The sequence below is a fragment of the Gopherus flavomarginatus genome, chromosome 2 (assembly GCF_025201925.1).
Source record: "Gopherus flavomarginatus isolate rGopFla2 chromosome 2, rGopFla2.mat.asm, whole genome shotgun sequence".
Classification (NCBI taxonomy): domain Eukaryota; kingdom Metazoa; phylum Chordata; order Testudines; family Testudinidae; genus Gopherus; species Gopherus flavomarginatus.
Window position 1 is genome coordinate 282,918,307 of NC_066618.1, and position 20,192 is coordinate 282,938,498.

Below are 20,192 nucleotides of genomic sequence, written 5' to 3' on the forward strand. Positions count from 1 at the left end.
GATGTCTGGAGTCTGAAAACTCAAGCATGGTATCAGTTTGAGTTGATGCAAGTTTTATTAGTTTGTCCTTGAGTTTTGAATCATAAAGAATCGTGCAAAGACAGCTGCTTGTCTACTTACCCGTGTGCGTGGTTATATAGTTAAAATAGACTGGAAGTGCCACACCCAGAAAGAACTAAAAATGAGGCCGTGTAAACAAATATACTTAATTATTTATGCTATAGTTAAGGATAATGTAATTCATATAACCTTAGGTGAACTGACGCCTTGCGAGTGAGTGACTGTTTGTTTCAGGAGTGGACCTACTTTGACTAATGATGTTTCAACACATACCTGTGCCCTTTCATAGATCATAACCTGTATGCACTGTTCATCAACTGTCTCTGTCACTAATATCTCCCCTTTATTATTTTAATTAATGTTATTTTTATCGAATATTTGTTACAGTGGTATGCAGAGGCCCCAATCTGTGCAAATGCACACAACATGGTCCCTCCTAAAGACCTTACAGTCTAATAAAGATCTGTCCAGCTCTTTTGTAATAGCTATCCAGGATGACCATCATCTAAACAATCATTAATGCCATAGCTTGATCTGGCAGATTTTGATAGTACTGAAATACTTTGGCTTGGTTCTTTGGAAGCCCATGCACTCCTTCCTTATCACTCAGGTAGTTCATAAAAGGATTCCTAAACAAGAAACCAGCTGAGCTGTATTTTTCTGATGCTCTGTTGTTTTCAGACGGGAGTTTGTGTTTTGCTAGCTTGGTGATCGGGGGGACACTCCTGCATTAGCAGCGTAAGCGGAAAACAGTTGCTGTGCTGTGGTGTGAATTTAAGGAACATATTAAATATGAAGGAGGTTTGTCAACTCAGATTAACCTTGCAAGTGGCTCTTCTTCAATCTGTTTAGAAGATTTGGCCTAAAACAGGAGAGCTCCACCTTAAGCCCAATTGTGGAGGTATCTCACATGGAGGAAGGTCATCATTTAAGTAACTAAGGCCCTGATTGTGCATTAGGGTCCCCTAGGATGGAGTCCTGTGCCCATGCAGAGTCCCGTTAAAGTCAGTGGCACACAGGTCTGTGTCATTGTTATTGCTTTTGCGGGTACAGCTTATTTTGCTTCGGGAACTGGTCTGAGCTATACTGACAAATGCCATCTTTTGCCAGTATAAGATGTGTCCGCACTAGGAGTGTTTGACAGTGTAGCCATAATTTTTCTAGGCCTAAGACTTCTGTAGGCACTAAGCATTGTAAGAAAACATGGGAATTTTGTTTAGCTTTCAGCACCATTATGTCCTTCAACTATTGTTTGATTTGCATTAGACAGTGATTACATAGAGCAATATTTAGTGTTCTGAATTGACCAATTCATAGGTAATGAATTCACAGAACTCAACATCCACATTGGAAAAGCTGCCACAACAATGTCTAAACTGAACAAGAGGTTATGGAAAAACAACAAACAGACAGAACACCCAAAGATCTGTGTGTATCGTGCGTGTGTTATCAGCACACTTTTGTATGGGAGAGAGACATGGACCTTACACTCTCATCAGGAAAGGAGGCTCAACAGCTTTCATATGTGTTGCCTTTGTCAAATCTTTGGAATCTCCTGGAGGGCCAGAGTGACCAACACTGAGGTGCTCAAATGGGCCAGCAATATTCCGCATGCAGACACTCCCCAAACAGAGATGCCTCTGCTGGCTTGGGCATGCGTGCTGAATGAATGATGGGGGCATCCCAAATGACATCCTCTACAGTGAATTGGCATCTGGAAAAAGACCCAAAGGAAGCCCAAAATTATGTGTGCAAGCAAGACCTCAAAGATATGGATGTGGATAACTGGGAAGATCACACTCAAGACCGCAGACTTTGTAAACAAGAATTTAACAAACGTCTCTGGAGTTCCGAGAGGAAGCAGTCCAGCATAGCAGAGGAGAAAAGAGCTCACAGAAGGCAGTGCACAAAGGGTCAAAACATCACCTTTAAATGTGGCAGAGATTGTCTCTCAAGAGTGGGTCTCTTCAGCCCAGGGGTGAAAGTAACTTAATGGACTTACCAGTACTCCAGTGTCCTAAGCAGGGGTGTGGGGCCTCAACTGGAGGGGGCGGGGCCTCAACTGTAAGGGGCATGGCCTCAACCGGAAGAGGCGGTCCTTTAAATCCCCAGGCCCTTCAAATCACTGTCCAGAGCCACCAGCTGCAGAGGTGGCTGGAAGCCCCAGGGGTTGGGGGCAATTTAAAGGGCCTGGGGCTCTGGCTGCTGCTACCGTCCAGGGCCCTTTAAATTGGTGGGAAGCCCTGGGCCCTTTAAATTGCCACCGGAGCCTCCGGCTGCTGCCGCTACCCTGGGGCTCCAGTGGCAATTGAAAGGGCCCGAGGCTCCCCACCAATTCTGTTCATGCATTTTAAAATAATACAATCAGAGTGTCTTGGATTATAAAGATTAATGTCCTTTGTGTTTGTTCTCAGCTCAACAAAGTTGCTTTTCCACTTGACTTTCTTAGGTACTTAATGAGCTTTATAAAAAGATTCCTATGGCTAGTTTCTAAATTGGACTATATACATCAATATGGATAGCATACACCTTTTGGAAGGTTACATTTGCAGAGAGGAAGGTGTTATTGGAGGAAGATGAGAGAACAGATTTACACGAGGAAGAAATATACCAGTCTGTCTACTCAGATTTTTCAAATTATCTATAGCTTTTGATATATAGTACATACTTTGGGTGAAATCCTGACCCCAGTGAAATCAATGGGAGTTTTGCCATTGATGACAATGGACACAGGATTTTATCCCAAGAGTTTTAGAACGGATATAAACTCTTACTATTCTGGACATCACACAACCTCTGACTAATGAGGGTTAGGGAAAAACTTGGCCACAAGGAAAAGTCATTTTGGGAGAGTTTTCTGCGTGATTTCTTGCACCATTCTCTGAAGCATCTTGTACTGGACACTTGGAGACAGGATACTGGACTACATGGCCCACTGGTCTGACTCAATAAGGTAATTGTATCAGTGCCATACATGATAAGAACTATTCCTCCCTGGTTTGTGACCAGAATCCTCTGTGGATGTGGGGTCAAGAACCACCTTGGTTGCTTTGCCACCATATCAGATTTGCAAGTTTTTTTGTCTAACTTGCTGACCACTGTCATCCTTGGTCAATTGCAGCATGGCTGCCTTCCCAGTATTTGCTTTCCATTAAACATCGTGTTTCAGGTGATTCGTCAGTCTCGACTTCCATGTTTGCCTGCATCAGTTTCAGTTATGTATTCCCAGCCCATAGATCTAAGAACTCGAGGTCCTTCTCTATTCCTTTGCTGTCCTCCCTGCTGTTTGCAGCCCCTCCTAATTTAGTAGTATCTGCAGATTTAACAAATGGGTTACATGTTCCTTCCTCAACTTGTTAATAAAAAATGTTGATTAACACTGGGCCTGACTCCCACCCCTAAGGCATTTCCCCACAAGGTGATGCATCGCTGCTTGAATTTTATGAGCGTTCAAGACTTCCTTGCATTATACGTCCTAATACCAACAATGGGTCTGAGAGTAAAGCCATTGGTAATAGCAGAATAGAATATCCTGGTACCCTGGGCTCAATGAAGTTAGTTTTCAGAATGTTTCTAATATTGCTGCTGCCTGACATGCAGTTGTACAATACCAGGCAAGGGAGTAATATTCCCAGGCTTGTCGGTGCCTTAAAAGTACAAAGCAATCCAGTGTTTGACTTTGGGAGAATGCCTGGCATTTTATTAGCATTGCTTCCACCTTTCGTGAGAATTCAGTGGTTATTTGAGAGGTCTGATTAGAAATGCTTTTTCAACAGAATATGGGAGTTTCCTAGGAGGAAGATCAAAATCAGCATGAACACCTAAAGGGAAAACATAGCGTGCTCCTGACTTGTAGTCCCTCTGGCCTTAAAAGGCCATGAGAGTATTGGCTAAACACACAGTCTTTGAGTTTAGTGCTTCTTTGACTGCCCCCTCTTCTACTCCCCATTCCACACACACAAAATTAGTTCTCTAAAACTGTAAAACTAAACAGCTGTTCAAAATAGCTTCCTTTCTCTGTGATCCCCCAGTGGGCTTTATCCTCTTGTCAGATAACTACATTTCTCATGGAGTCTGCATTCCGAAAATAATGACCTCTATTTACTTCCAGTAGAAATCTATCACAATTAGCTAGTTGTAAGCATCAATTGGATCCCTGGTGAGAAGCAGGTTTATAAATAAACCATTTCATTTGTTCATTGAACTAGACCGTCATACAAGCAGAATTGCTGACTCAGATGAAGAGAAGTGATTTAGAATGTTTACATGAATGCCTTTAAAGTTGGAAAACTTTCTTGCCTTAAGTGCACTGGGAGAGGGACTGGGGAAGGGAAGTCCAGGATGCTGTGCATTTCATCATCATAGCTGATATGGAGACAGGTTGTAGCCAATGTTATTAATTCCTTTATGGACATTTGGCATATGCTTTCTCTTTCTATCGATGATATTTATATGGCCACCATTACTGTAAGTACCTGAGCACATCATGATCTTTCATGTATTTATCCTTACAACCCTGTGAGCACAGAGACTCAGACCCAGATTTTTAAAAAAGGTATTTAAGCGTTGCAACGCCTGACTCCTAAGTGCTGAAGTCCTTTTTGAAAATGAGACTTAGCCTCCTAAATCAGTTAACCATGGCAATGCTGAGTGCAGCAACATCCAAACACCTCTTAAAAATCTAGGCCTAAATGACTTGTGCAGTGTAACAAAGGAAATCTGTGGTGGATCAGGGAGTTGAACCCTGATCTCCTGTCTCTCTCTTACAGTGCACTTAAGGTACTTTCTTATTCTTTCCTAGTCTAGTTACTGGCTCATTCATTATCTGTCTGTCAGTATCTATCACTGTAGTATTTGGGTGCTACTATTTTCTTTTAAAGGATGAACATGGGAGAATGTCCTGAGGGTATTTAAATATGATAGGGAAGATGATGGGGTGGGGGGAGAATCTCACTGGCAGGGGTGGCTCTAGACGTTTTGCCTCCCCAAGCACGGTGTCATGCCATGGGGGGCAGGAGGTCCACCAGAGCCACGGGCCAGCGGACCCTCTGTAGGCATGCCGCCCTCCCAGCAACCGGCAGAGTGCCCCCCACGGCATGCCGCCCCAAGCACACGCTTGGCGTGCTGGGGCCTGGAGCCGCCCCTGCTCACTGGTGAATTTCTATCCCTCTGAGGGATGAGTGTGAAAATACATGATGGTGCTCCACTGTATTTGCAAGCGGGCAACAAGGATGAAATTTCCTTGGGTCATTTGGGGCTCTAATCAGGGAAGCTCCAGGAGAGCTGTGTCCACTATATTTGAATAGAGAGCTACCGTTTCCAGTGCTAAATTTTACCAGGAACAGAGAGATTCATTGCTACAGCATATAACTGCTGAAGACTGTGAAAGAAAAGGAGAGAGAGGAGTCTTTAAATGGAATATAATCTCCTCCTCCATGCTGCTACACTTTAACTGATTAATGTAGAGCTACTCATTATCCCATGTTCTGTAAGAATATCAAGTGTGGCGGTTGAGACCCAGCTGGAAATGTCCAGTCTACTATTTCCGCTGAGGTTGAGTGCCTCTGATCGAAGGTATGGGTCTTCACTAATCCAGCTAATCCTACCTAAACTAATCCAAAACCAAGAGAACATGTATTGCTTTCACAGCTGGCAAATGCGAATTTTTTACATGCTCAAGTACGCATTGGACTCATGGAGCCTCCAGCATCCCCAAAGACAGGTGACAAAGAAATTCAGGTTGGTGTGAACTCTGTTTAGAGTTGTTATACCTATTATGTATAGATCTTCCTTATATTTAACAAGGATGCTGAAAGTGTGTCCCAAGGATTAAATATGTCCACGGTATGATTTTATCAGGCCCAAACACTGACACAGCAGGTTATCAAGGCATGGTAGCATGCTTCAGTGAACTGGTTCCCTAACATGTCTGTGCACTGAAAGTATCAGTGGATGCTCAGCTGAACGCTCCCCAATGATCATATGACAGGGTATACTGATGGAACTATGCCACTTGCAACTCTTTTCCCATGGTAGATCAGACAGAACATGGCACCCTTATCACAGATTCCTTACATGCCCTGTCCCCCTTTCATTAACATTTTTAACTATTTAATCACACAAAGTAATGCTAGGGTGGGGCAAAGGGACATATGTTTCTACACTGTTGAGATATTGATCAGAAAGTCAGGTAAGCCTAGATCTTTTCCCTTGGCCCATTCTACAGCTAGCAAGCTGAATAAGTAAATACAATAGCAGTAACCCAGTGGTTCTCAAACTTTTGAATTGGTGACCCCTTTCACACAGCAAGCCTCTGATTGCGACCCCCACCTCTGTGAATTAAAAACTTTAAGAAAATATTTAACAGTATTATAAATGTTGGAGTGAAGCGTGGTTTGGGGTGGAGGCTGACAGCTCGCGACCCCCCATGTAATAACCTTATGACCCCCTGAGGGGTCACGACTCCCAGTTTGAGAACCCCTGAGGTAACCCATATTCACTGATAAAATATGCAAATATTATGGAATAAATCAATAACTATAAATGGCTTGATCCTTCTCTCCCCCAAACCAATGGAAATCAGTGGTAACTATTGAAGCCAAATGAGTTACAACAGTTTAAAATTAGTGCGAGATCAGAAGCGGGCATGAAAACTTCACTGATTTCTGTTAAGCTCTAATACCTTTAGCTGATGGAAGTCTGACACTGATACAAAAGAAATGCTAGGAGTAGACACTGCAGTAGATTTAGTAGAAAAGAAACTCTTGCTTCCAGCTTTTGTGGGGAACCAAAACTGTGGGTCAGCACACATTCCCATAAAATGGTTATCAGATGCAAGTCTGCAGTTTCCCAGCAGTGCTCTGTGATTTGGATTTAGCAGCTCTCACCACACAGTTGAAGTCATTTCCATGGGTTTGCCCCAATTCTTTAAAAAACAAATTAGAAATCCAAGGAGATAAACAGCATATCTATTGTTTTCTCTTAAATTATACCAATGTTCATCCATATTAAAATTATTTGGATTTTTAAGTGGTTATATTTTCTCAGTTCATATATACTAATAATGACAAAAATAAGGTTTTTAAAAAAAAGATAAGATGTCTCTAAATAATGCATCACACTCAGATAATGCTTTTATATCCTCCAGATGACTTGCAAACATTATCAATTATTATTACAATCTCCATTCCTCAGAATGATAAATTTAAAGCAGAAAAATAGCCATGTTGACCAAATTAATACATCAAGCTAGGGGCAAAGCTAGGATCAGAATCCAGGTGTCCCCAGCATCTGGAACAACCTTTAACTTCAGGGGAAAGACCACCTTTAACTCCAACTGGCTTTGGAGTGGGTAGCTACTCTTTTATTCCACCAGTCATTCCTTATTGCCTCTGCTAGCAGTTTTGATAATACTGCCAATTGAATGGTGAGGCTTTGAGCAGCATTGTGGTTATGATGATACATGCAACTACCCGCTATAACTTATGAACTCTGACTTTTTTTCTAGGGGGTTAAGTCTGAACCAAAATCAAATGCAAATTTTTCCCAATGCATCTTGAGAAACTGACATTGTATCTGGAAAAACCTGTTTGGCTGGGTGGATCTACTGCAGACACTGTCCCATTAAATAGTTATTTCAGTCTGACTATCGTAATTGTGACATTTTCAGGTTCTAATCAAGGAAAATTGTGATAAATTATTTAAAATGGGCTGTTTGCAGTGGAAATGGAGTGGCCACTTGCCCATTGTCATGAACTTTGAAGAGAAGAGGCCAAAATGATGAAGTGTTAATCCCCAGATGACAATTGCCATGGCTAATTTTCTAGGGGCTTAGTGTTGTGCTGGGAATAATGTGCAAAGAAGGTTTCTGACTTCCAAGAGGCAGGATGGAACTCTTGCTTAGACTGAGACTCAGATGGCTTCCTCACTACTAGGAACCTCCCCTCTCTCCCCACCCTGAGTACATGTGATCTACTCCCACCTGCTGCTGGTTCTCAACCTCCTCTTTGGAAGGAATCCAACTGGAGGAAGGCTGTGTGGTAGTCAGGCTGTGGGAGAAGAAGAGAGTGCCTAGAGTGAGAGAGAGAGCATCAGCCACAGGGAGCCAGAGCTGTTGGCCAATAAAAGAACCCAACATTTATTATTTTGTAAAAGCCCTGTGATTTTTAAGCCAGTCTTGTGATTATTTTAGTGGGGGGATGACTCATGAATTTTGAACATTAGGCACTAGAATACTGCCTTTTAATACAAGTTGTTTCCTTAGGGTAGTTTCCATCTCTATCTACTGGACAAGGCACCTGGGCATGTGAAGTGGAAAGGGAGCAGAGTTGACATTTTAATAAATGGATCAGAGTCCTATTTGCTGCCAGCAGGTGATCTATAACAAGCATACTCATTCTTAATTCCTTCCTCTAGGGATATTTTGACTAAGTACACTTGGTCCATTAGCACTTTACTGTATAGTGGCTGCAAAGAGGATTGCACAAGAAGGCAGGAGTCTGCTAAAAAAAGGGAGCAGCAAGAAAACTGAATTTAAAATAACCGTTTTGGAATGTTCGTTGGCTGCAGTTCAGGGACTATCATTCCAAGAACAAGCAGTAGGCCCACTGCTGTTGCTTGAAGAGAATAACTAAAGATGGGTGGGTGGAATTGTTGTTTACCCTCCAATGAGGTTATCAGCACTTGTTCTAGGCCTCACATGCAAAATCGCTAGGCTTGCTGAAAGTGAAAATTCACCACAAGCAGCCTTGCCCTTCATCCTTCTGGGCAGAGCCAAGGGAATAATTCATGATGAATAATTGAGGTGGTATGCTTAGCTTTTTTGCTGCTTATGAGATATCTGTGAGTGGGCTGTATTTTGCTCAAATACATTCCCCTACAGTGAAACTCACCCCTGTAAAGAAACACAGAACAAGTCAGTTAAGCTACTCTACCCTTGGCCGCAGTGCGGAGGACCTGTACGAGGTCCTAACCACCACTTCAGCCTTAGTGACAAAAATGTTCATAGGCAGTAAAAGCAGGCTAACGTTTCAGTATATCTGTTGGACTCCAGGCAGTTTAATCTGTGCGACTATTTGGACAAGCCCTTAAAAAGACAAGATCTTGTCTGCTCTTCTTCAACTCTAAAGATCCCACCATATGTTTTTCAAGAGACCACGTTTGCTCCTGCTTTCATACCCATAATGTTTCCTCTCTCCACTCTTGTTGTACAGCATATCGGGTGCCATGTTGGCTGTGTTTACACTATGTTGTTTAAATTTCCAAAATGTATTTTAGTGAACTTAATGCTGATGACGAATGGAGTGGTAGACTTGAAACCCCAGGGCCTTGCTTTATTTATAGGACGTACAACATATGCAGCTGCAGTGCAAGCTGTCCTATTGTGCCCCATCAGTGTGTCTCGACACAGGGGATGAGTCATCAATCAGGTGCCTATGCTCCATCTTACGGTGGTTTCTTTTACCGTAGCTGTCTCCATTTTATATACTGGTTTCAGACCCCAACTTATCTCCTTCACATCCCTACTTGCTATTTCCACTGGCAGACTGATAGCCTCTGCTTTCTCAGACGCTAGACCCATGCAAACAAACATTTCTTCCGGATCTTGTCATTACATAATCTTCACACCAGATGGTCCATTAATGAGTCATTTACATTCGCTCTAAATTCACACAATTCTGTGAGCTTCTCCAGGTCAGTCTACTCAATCCTTTGACCTCTAAGAGGTCCTTAGGAAGGTTGCCAATAAGGGCCATTGTGATGTTATTTTGGGTTTGTCTACATGAGAAAGTTATTCAGATTCAAAATAGGGGGTAGCTTTAAAGTGGATTAACTATTCCTCATTATCATCATCTTTGGATGCCCTTATTCCAGAATAAGAATAACTTTTTCCAAATTAGTTTAATACATTTCCAAAGTGGATTAAGATAATTCAGAATAAGACATTCCTATTCTGGAATAAAAGCATCCACATATGTTGATGATTGGGAATAGCTATTCCAGAATCACTTCCCATGTAGATCAACCCTATGTGATGGCTTATGTTTTATCTTCACTTCCCTTTCTACCTTATCTTTCAGTGCTATTACAATCATATATTTGGCTCTCCACATAATTTTAATACCAGCATCACCTCACTATAATTCAGTGGTTCTGAAGACTTTATGGATAGCAAATCATTGCTAATAAGTGACATCAACAGCTGAATAGTGACATCCACTAAATAGAAGTGCCATGAACTTTACGAAATAAAAAAGGTCTTCCCTTAAGAGAAGAAAATAATCTCTCTCTCTAGACATAAACTAGTTCATTACCCCAAGTACATCTTAAAGATATCTCACATGGGTACTTGGTATTCAATTAACTGTGGATGAAATATACACTGTTCTACCACCTAGGACCATTCTGTACCTATTGTTTTCAATAATTCATAGATTATTAGGGTTGGAAGGGACCTCAAAAAATCATGTAGTCCAACCCCCTGCTCAAAGCAGGGCCAGTCCCCCAATGGCCCCCTGAAGGATTGAACTCACAACCCTGGGTTTAGCAGACCAATGCTCAAACCACTGAGCTATCCCTCCCCCTGCAGGAGGCAGACAAAAACATCCATTGGGTTGCACAGAAAATAGCATACATCAGCACCTAAAGTGCTCAGAGGATGGAAAATTATGGCCACAAAGCAAAAGGAGTGAAAAGATCAAGAGACTTTGAATTCCTCAAAGAAGTGAATTTTACTTAACATACAGTAGGATATAAAATAAAATAATCCCAGTTCTAAAATAGTTTTTGTCCATGGGTTCAGATGGTATCTAAGAAGACTGTTGTTGAAAGTCATGAACTGACTTGGAAGGATGGTGTTAGATGGCTTATTTTTAGTACCAATTCCTTTTCCTTGAGCAATAAGACAAACATTTCCCAGTGTCTACCTCTTCCATTCCTCCAAGCCCTCATGCTTTGAAGTCAGTGGCAGCCCTCTGCAGGATCAGGCCATTGTTGGGTTGAGATTACCCTGTTGCTGTGGTACTAAGGTATTTCACAGGGCAGATGAATTCCCAATGATGTTTGTCCTTTTCCATTCTTTAATCTCTCCTTACTCGGGTAAAACTCCTTACAGCCAAAGGGACATCTGAGTTTGGCCACTGAGCGTTAGTTGTGATTGAAATCTCCTGTAATTATGCATGACCTGCAAGAAATCTCATAACCCCAATTTGCTTATGGATCTCTTGAACCAGTGAGGTCTGCCGTGTTTCAAAGTCAAGCTGAGAAGAGCCAGAGAGGAAGTAAATTTGGGAGTGATGTCACAGAGATGTCAGCCTGTCAGCATTGTAATTTGGCTGGCTAGCTACGGTCCTTGGATCTGTGATGCACCAGCTAGCATTGCATCCAGTGCTCCTAGAGCATTACGTTGGGATTCTACTCTGCTGGGATAGTAGGAGTAAAAGGCAGAATTTTGCTCTTACAAAGCAAAGGAAAAGAGGTTAGCAGCTGTTTTTCTATAGAGCAGCAACAACTTTTACAAGAGTGAAAAATATTTCTGGATCTTATTATTGTCCAACATTTTATATGCAAAAATGAAAGAGGAGGCAGGTGACTAGCCAGGGCTGAGCAAAGACCGATAACCACTAAGAAGAAATGTGCTGTCTGTAGCTGTAAAGTTCCACTCATGTAGCTACTTATTAGACAAGAAGATGGCTTGTCAATTAAACCACTTCTTTGTGACTAAGTGGAAAACATGTAACCATTTTGTTTCAGCCGATCAAATGCCTATAACCTGTTACTCTTATCAAACAGTTCTGTGATGTTTTCTGTTCGTGTAGTTATTCATTCATACCCTACAAAGCTGCATTGGTGGGCCCAATCTCATAAAAGCTGACTACTACAGCCTGAGGACACAGGAAACCAGCAAATGCACGTTTTTGAAAAAAAAGCCATATGACCTAGCACAGGAAACGAATCTAATGAAGGAATGTTCTCAGCTCTCACAGGAAATTATTTTCATTTAATGCCATTTTCTGCCTCCATAAAAGTAACCGAGTTGACCTCTTGTGCTCCGAGCTAACCTTTCAGCATCAAGGACTGGCGAGCAGTAGCATTCCCTCAACCAACAAGATGCTAATATGTTAAGAATATAACAGGAAACAGATTCTTTTCACAATGGGCAGCCCAGCTGCAATCAAGGGGCCAAGATTTTCAAAAGTGGATTTTGTGTGCCCAATTTGAGACAGTTTAAAGAGGCATGATTTTCAAAAAATGCTGAGCCCCTGGCCACTGGAAAGCAAGCCCAAGTTGAGCACAAAAAATCCAGGAACTCAAAATCACTGGTTACTTTTGCAAATCTTGGCCAGTGACTTCTATGTGCTAAAATCGATAGGTTCTTATTAAAGATCTTGAGGTAGCAAGAATAGAAAACTTACTCTGTAAGGGGAGATAGCATGTTTCTGTAGTGTGCACTAGAATTAAAAAAAAAAAAGAATGAGGAAGGTTTTGTGGTACATCCTTTCCAATTCTGTTCAGTTTGATTTCAGGTGAAAGGTTAGGTTATTTTCCTGCAAAGTAGTTCTCCCATATTTGGTCCTCACCCAGGTTCACTCTAGCTTCAGGAGGAATCTAGTTTTCTTTGGGAGGTGCCTGTATTTTGGAGGAGGAGCCACAGGTTCCTTTTTTAGTAGATATTGCTAAAATGCACTGTCTAAGGAAAGAGTAAGATAAACATGGTCTTATTTAAGATGTAGTCTTGGAGAAAGCTGCACCAAGTTGTTTTTGGTTATCTCACAAATTTCTTAGGCTGCACTTTTAACATTTGTTACAGTTCTAGGTAAGCTTGCATTTTAACTTTTTGTATTACTTCTCTTACAGCAATGGTTCAGGAGGTTTGAAATACAGCTATGTGGTGGCATAATGTCATTCCTTGAAGTACCTACTTCTGGGATGATTTTATGACACGCACTGGGTCAGCAGGCAAGTGGGAAAGGCCTGTGGGAGTTACCTTAGATGGGCAGGGGTATTATATTACTAGAAAACACATTACGAGAAAACAAGAATGAAAGAAAATATTCTTCATGCACCTTTGAAAGAATCAGTTCTGAGCAGCCTTTAAGAAACAACATTATCTTCTCTGTATTTAATTTATTTCTGTGCTTTTATGTAACTCTCAAATTAACACTAGCACAATGAATCTTTGTAAATTCAATGAGTGAACAAGAATCAATCAGCTGTTTCAAAACCCATTACAGCTAATAAGAATTTTAACCAAATCTGAACCTCTGAGTCATAGCTTACTGCTAATAGGATGCTTTTTTCTTTAAACGAAATAATTAAAAATCATCACATTCCTTATTCTTTGTATAACTTCTTGTATTATATTAGATCAAAACATAGCCATTTCCCACCAAGGGGTCTTTGTAAGAAAGCACTGGAAAACAGCAAAGACTTTCTGAATGGTTTCCTCTTCCATGACATGCACTTCAGGCAATGCAGTTAACAGTAATGATTGATTGAACCTCCAAACGTTTGGATAAGCAGGGCACACCCAAATGTTTAAATACACTGCCAGAAAAAACACGCAGACTTCTGAACACTTTGGTTACCAAATTTAGAGTAAAACTGCCTGTATACTAGTGTAAAAAGTGCAAAACCAGGCTACCTGCATTGTCTGACAATGGCAGAGGACTTGGACTTAGCAGGCACAGCTGACGAAAATCAATGAAATCCTGGCTATAGACTACATAGGAATGTAAGATTAGATCAGAGGTGAGGGAGTAGCATTACAATGAAATCTAATAAGAGAAAAATTCGGGGTGGAAAGGCCCATCTTTATGAATACAAATCTGAAGTCATAAAAATATAAATATTGTAGTTGGGTTATATTTCTGGCGTCCTGATCAGGAAAAGGATATTGAGTGCACAATGTTGAGAGATCAAAGAGGCAACTAAGCCTAACAAAATGATAATGGATGACCTTAGCAACTTGCATATAAACTGGTCAAATGTCACAATGGGGGGGAAAAGGTTTAGAGAAGCAATTTCTTGTTACCTGAAAGGATTGCTTCTTGGAACAACCATTAATCTCCTGTAACTCTGGTTGCTAGTATATTTTTAGTTCTGACAGACAGTGCATTATTACTAACAGCTGCATATACCAGGTAGTTACACTTATGATGGGGTTCATGAAGCACAGTTAAGTCAGAGTATGGTATAAAGCACAGGACTAGAAATAAGGAGACCTGGTTTGTACTCACAGGCCTGCCAGAGTCTCATTGTGTGACCTTGGGCAATTTACTTGACCCTTCAGTGTTTTAGTCTCACCATCTCTACAATATAGATAATACACACTTCCTGGGGGGCGATGTGAAGTTAAACTCACTGATGTTTGTCATGAGCTTTGAAATCTTCTGATGTAAGTAGCTATGGAGGTGTAAAATATTGCTGTTCATTCTGAGCATTATGATTTATGGTCTCTCTTGAGTGCCTCAAGAGGACGTGATCTTTCAGCAGATGTTCTAAATTACTAGCGTTGTCTTCAGTAAGTCTAAAAATACCATGACTGCGACCAAATACATGGAGTCTACTCAGTCATTGACTTCATGGCTGATTAATCTTCTTTAACAAAAATAACATGCACTCTTATTTCAAGTGATGAAAGAGAGGTTCTGATGAGGCTCAGCATATAGTGGCAGGAACCTCAGGGAACTATTTCCATGCTTGCCATGGTACAGTATATGGGGAAAATCTGAACATCCTCACTCCCAGTGGTAAGGATTCTCCAAACTATGGGCTTTCAGTTCCTCCTAATGCATGGCTGTCAGCTATCAGCTGGCCAACAAGTTTTAATTTCCTAGAGAAAAGGGGCTCCTTTGTTAAATATTGCAACTTTATTTTGTTACATCCTTGTCAAGCCCTGAAGTGAAGCCCTTAGCCATATTTTCCTTTATGCTAAAAACTAACTCCCAGCAAAAAGATTGCTCTATTATGCTTTAAACTTCCATTGAGTTAAAGCCTTGCTCTGAATTCTTGCTAGCATAACTTTTCTGAAAGTGTGTGTCAGGTACTTAAAACTCACTTGCATAATTATTATGATTATAATTTTGCATAAACTTGCAGTGATTATGATCTTGTAGCTAAACTTTAGAATTAAAGCAATCTGTTTCCTCTCTGTTCTCTCAGAGTGTAGCTTTAATCTTGCACCTTAAAAAATGTTTATGCAAGTGCAAAGGGGTAATTGCACATGAAAAAAATAATGGTGGATATATTTTCCAATTGATATATGCAATGTGCTTGTTTATCACGTATATTTACTATTACCGTCATATATATATATGTGTGTGTGTGTGTATTTTGCAGGATCCTTTTTTCCTGACATACCGATTCTATAAAATCCACTTCCCTTCAGTGAATTAGGCCTTGTCTACACTACAGTTTTGTCAACAAAAATCTGCTTTTGTCGATAAGAGTGGAGGTGTACTCATTGAAATGCTCCTCCTGCCGATGTAACTCCCTTGCTATGCTGACATCATAAAACCATCTTGGTAAGAGGCATAGGACCTATGTCAGAGTAGTTAGGGTGACACAGTGTCCGTGAAGCCCTGGGCAGCAGCCCCCACCTCTGCTCCTGGCTGGGAGCTGCGCATAGCTGAGAACCCTTCCTCTCAGTTCCCCCCAATTGCCCCCTTCAGTCAGTGGAAGCACTCCTGGTGAGGATGCACACCAGTAACAGAAAGAAGGTAATGTGGACATCAGTAAGTAGACCTAACATAGGCAGATGGTCCAACATAGGTTTTGCTGGGCCAGCCACGAAAATTAAATTGACTGTGGCAGATAGATTGCAACTACCTTTTGAAAACCTGTCTGTAAACATAGGTCGACTTAAGATTGTAGTGCAGATGTAGCCTTTGTCTGTAAACATAGGAAGAGACTGATTTTCAAAAGGTAGTTGCGATCTACCTGCCACAGTCAATTTAATTTTTGTGGCTGGTCCAACAAAACCAGAAGCTATTGTTTTCAGAGGCATTTTTATTCTCCCAGGCTACTGCCTGCAGAAGGAAGGAATTTGGGTTGCTACTTAGTTTTGGAAGAATTTCTATTATGGTTAAAAATGAAGAAATTATGGACAAAAGATTCTAACCTGAGTGGATAGACTAGGTAGGGGCTGATCCTGCAATGATTTATGCATTTAACTTTATGGGCTGCAAGGAGCCTCATTGCCATCTTTACACACATGCTTTACTTTACATAGTCTTTGCAGCATCAGTCCTTAAGCTCCTACATAACAGTGGCTTGATGTTCCAGAGGTCCTGGGAATCTGCAGCTCATGCTGACCTTGGACTGAAATTTAGTCTGTTTTTATTTAGGAGCCTAATTTTAGGTGTCCCAGATGGAAAATTTGGGCTTTTTTTTTTTAATAGGTCCTATTTTTCTAAAATGTGTTCTACTGCATGCACAAAAACGGGCACAATTGTATGTCTACTTTGCATGCACAATGACTGCAACTGTGTAGAAACAGTGGATGTGCGCACACATAAATGACCAGTTTTATGTCTAACTGGCCATTTTATTAAGGGTAATCTCAGAGAATGCATATTTAATTTAATCATGCAATAGCACAGCTTCTTCTTTTTTTAAAATCCAAGCACTAGATTTTGTATCTACACTATGAGTTTCGATCATTAAGAATATCAGTCATGCATTTTAAAAATAACTAAAAATAAAGTAAATGGGGCAGATTCTCTGCCCTGGCACATCCCCTTTGTGCCACCCAAGTGGGCTGCAACTGACTGCAAATGCCCAGCAGGAAATTCTCCCGTTGCCAGCAGAGAATTCCCAAGGACAAGTGTGTGCCAGATCCAGGCCCTGAGACTGCAGGCCGTCATCCCTTGGCACAGAAAGCATAACAAGGACTTAAGGGATGTGTTGGGAATGGGGAAGTGGAGTGGCAGCACTCCGCTATGTTCTACCAGTCCTCGACTGGGATAAGGCTATGAAGGATACCACATTAGATCTGTGCAGCAGCTGCTGTAAGTCAGAGCCAAGCCAGAGAGGCATAATCTGTTTCCTGATGTCCCCTCCCCTCTCTCCAGCACTGAGCAAAGCTAGGGTGCAGGAGAGAAGCTATCCCGACTGCTTTATTTTCTGATAGTGGGAGGAGTATTATGCCTTGAAAATCAGAAAAACCATCTTTGGACTTTTAAGCTGAGTATGGGGTATATTTGATATGCAACTCTTTGAGAGAGAATAAATTTGGAGCATCACTGAAAGAAAATAAAGAGCTCTGTAAGGCCCTTGTTGGAGTCACATTTCAGAGCACATCTGCTCTTTAATATATTTAGAATTTTTTAAGAAATTTTTTACTAGATATCTTGGTGAACAAACAAGCTCCTAACAACTGCCCAATATAATGTTTGACATTGTCCTGGCAATATCTCCATCTTCCAGTGTCATGTTTCAGAAATAATTTTGGTTTGAGATTATAACTCAATTTGAAGCATCTAAACAGGCAGAATGGAGACTCTTGCATAGCTCTGTATATATCAGTGCTGGCCATAAAATGGAAATCCCTTCTTGTGAAAAACTTCACGTTTTGGGGGGGAAAAATCATCGTCAATCAGGATGAAAAGTCACAAGTGTGACATTTGTCATAGGAAGAGATTTCCACAAAAAGGCCGGTTCAGGGGAACCGAAATGGAATTTTTCTGGCTTGCCAGCTGCCATATGTGAAGACTGACAACGAAGAGCCATCCAGGCAGGCTCCTGGAGGCTGAGCTCGCCAGCTTCTCCTTCAACTGAAAAGTGAAATTGACAAAGGGCTTCCACATGGACACCTTTTCAACTTTTCCAACAGAAAATGGAAATTTTCCTACAGTGCAATCAGTCCACTTTCCCATCAGGTCCCGGGAAGCCTAGCTACTCCTTAATGTCCATTGTTCTTCTGAGTTACAGTAGAACCTCACAGTTATAAACACTGGAGTTACAAACTGACCAGTCAACATACATCTCATTTGGAACCAAAAGTATGCAATCAGGCAGCAGCAGAGACAAAAAAAAATTAAAGCCAGTACAGTCCTGTGTTAAATGTAAACTACTAAAAAAAAACAAAAGGAAAGCAGCGTTCTTCTTCTGTATAGTAATGTTTCAAAGCTGTATTCAGTCAATGTTGAGTTATAAACATTTGAAAGAACACCCATAACATTTTGTTCCGTTATGAACATTTCAGAGTTAACAACCTCCATTCTTGAGGTTTTTGTAACTCTGAGGTTCTACTGCACTAAAAATTCAGCCCAGATTAGTAGTGATTTAAAGGCACTGTCAACTGATGGCTGTTGTTCAGTGACTTGTATAAAATGAGCTGATGGACTCAGCAGAGTTTCTAGAGGACAAGTGAGAAGTTTATTAGGTCAGTAGTCACAAATTATGATAGTGGTTAGCCGGTAGCAATCACAGGCCTAGTAAAATTCATAAACTCTGAACTATATTTGTGTGAATAGAAATAATGACTAAATTATCAGTGATGCTGATATAATGCTAGACATACCATTTTGTAACCCCGATCTCCTGTTCTCATTCCCCCAGCTCATGTGACTAGGTCCAGGAAACAAAACCTTGTCTTTTAGGAACCTTTCACTGTGTCACATCTTTGATTACATGATGTCAGAAATAAATGAATCCTTTGGTATAAATAGAGCAAATGCAATGAACAGCATCCCTCAATCTGGAATGGAACCAGACCAAACTGGAAGAGGTGTCTGCTGCTACTTCTAAATTTTCCAGGAAGCAAGTGGTGGTATAAAGAAATCAGACAGGATGAAATATTCCACCGTGCTACACGTATGAGAACTAGACACAGTGGTGGTCTGCAATACATTCCAGTGAAAGCATGAAGGGACTGCAAATTGCTAGAAAGTCATTCAAAAATTTTAAGAACCACTTTGCTCCATACAAGAGCCACTTTGAAAAGGTGCAACATTATCTTTACAAGAAACTAGCTGGCAGTAAAGGCCATTGACCATTATGTTAATAACTTGCATAATAAAGCTGTGCCATGTGAATGTGAACAGCCAGCTGATAGACTGATTGGCACCGGAATTATGTGAAAATGGATGTGGGTTTGCAAAGAACAGGAGTTATTTTTACAGGGTTAGTGAAAACTGTGCTTCCCAAGTTGTGAAAGAACTAGCATCTAGTTAAGAATGTAAACTTGGGTAAAAAGACAAAATGCAAGAGTATAAAAAAGGTCCAAAATAAAAATTGGGAAGGTGTTACCACACATTTAGCATCCACATCTCTTAAATGCATAGATGCTAGTGTAAGGAAAAGCTTCCACCATTAGATCACTCACCTCATTCCCTTGCCATAGATATAGACCTAAGCCAGCAGACATACCAGACACTGGGATGAAAGAATTAGTAACTGGTATCCAGTAATTACTACAGATCCTTTTTATAAACACTACTATCATATTTATTTTCTTTCACGCCATTTATCTCTGTTCAATCCTGGTAATTTTGGATGCTACCTTTAAGCTATGACATCTGCATCTTTCAAGATAGGATGAATGTAATTAAGCTATAAAACATGGTTGGCTGTGTGTGGTGCCGGTTTTTGATACACTCAGAAGAGAGCCAATAACGAATATGAACTATGTGATGTCTTCAGCTGATAATGAAAGGAGTGTCTTTGAAGTAATTGGAATTTTCTAGAGTTAAGCTGTGAAATTTAATTAAAATATATCAATAGTCCAGTCGATTCATGTATCATCTAATACCTGCAGGTTCTACAGTAATTTTAATACCATTTATGACTGCAGCAACAGTGTTCTTGCAGCTGGAACACTTCGCCGCCCTGAATGAGCTCAGAAAAGAGCTACACAAATGACCTGAGGTTTGTAAAACCTGTCTTCCTGTTGAGAATGATCTTCTGTACTGTCTATTTAGTTTAGCAAAGAGATGATTAAGAAGTGACTTTATCATGGTTTATAAGTACCTGCATGGGGGAAAGATTCCTGATAGGAGAGGGCTCTTAAGTCTACTACAGGCATAACAAGATTTAATGTCCGTTAGCTGAGGGGAAACAAAATTAACAATGAGGTTAATGAACCATTGGAGCAATTTACCCAGGGATGTGGTAGAGTCTCCATCACTTGA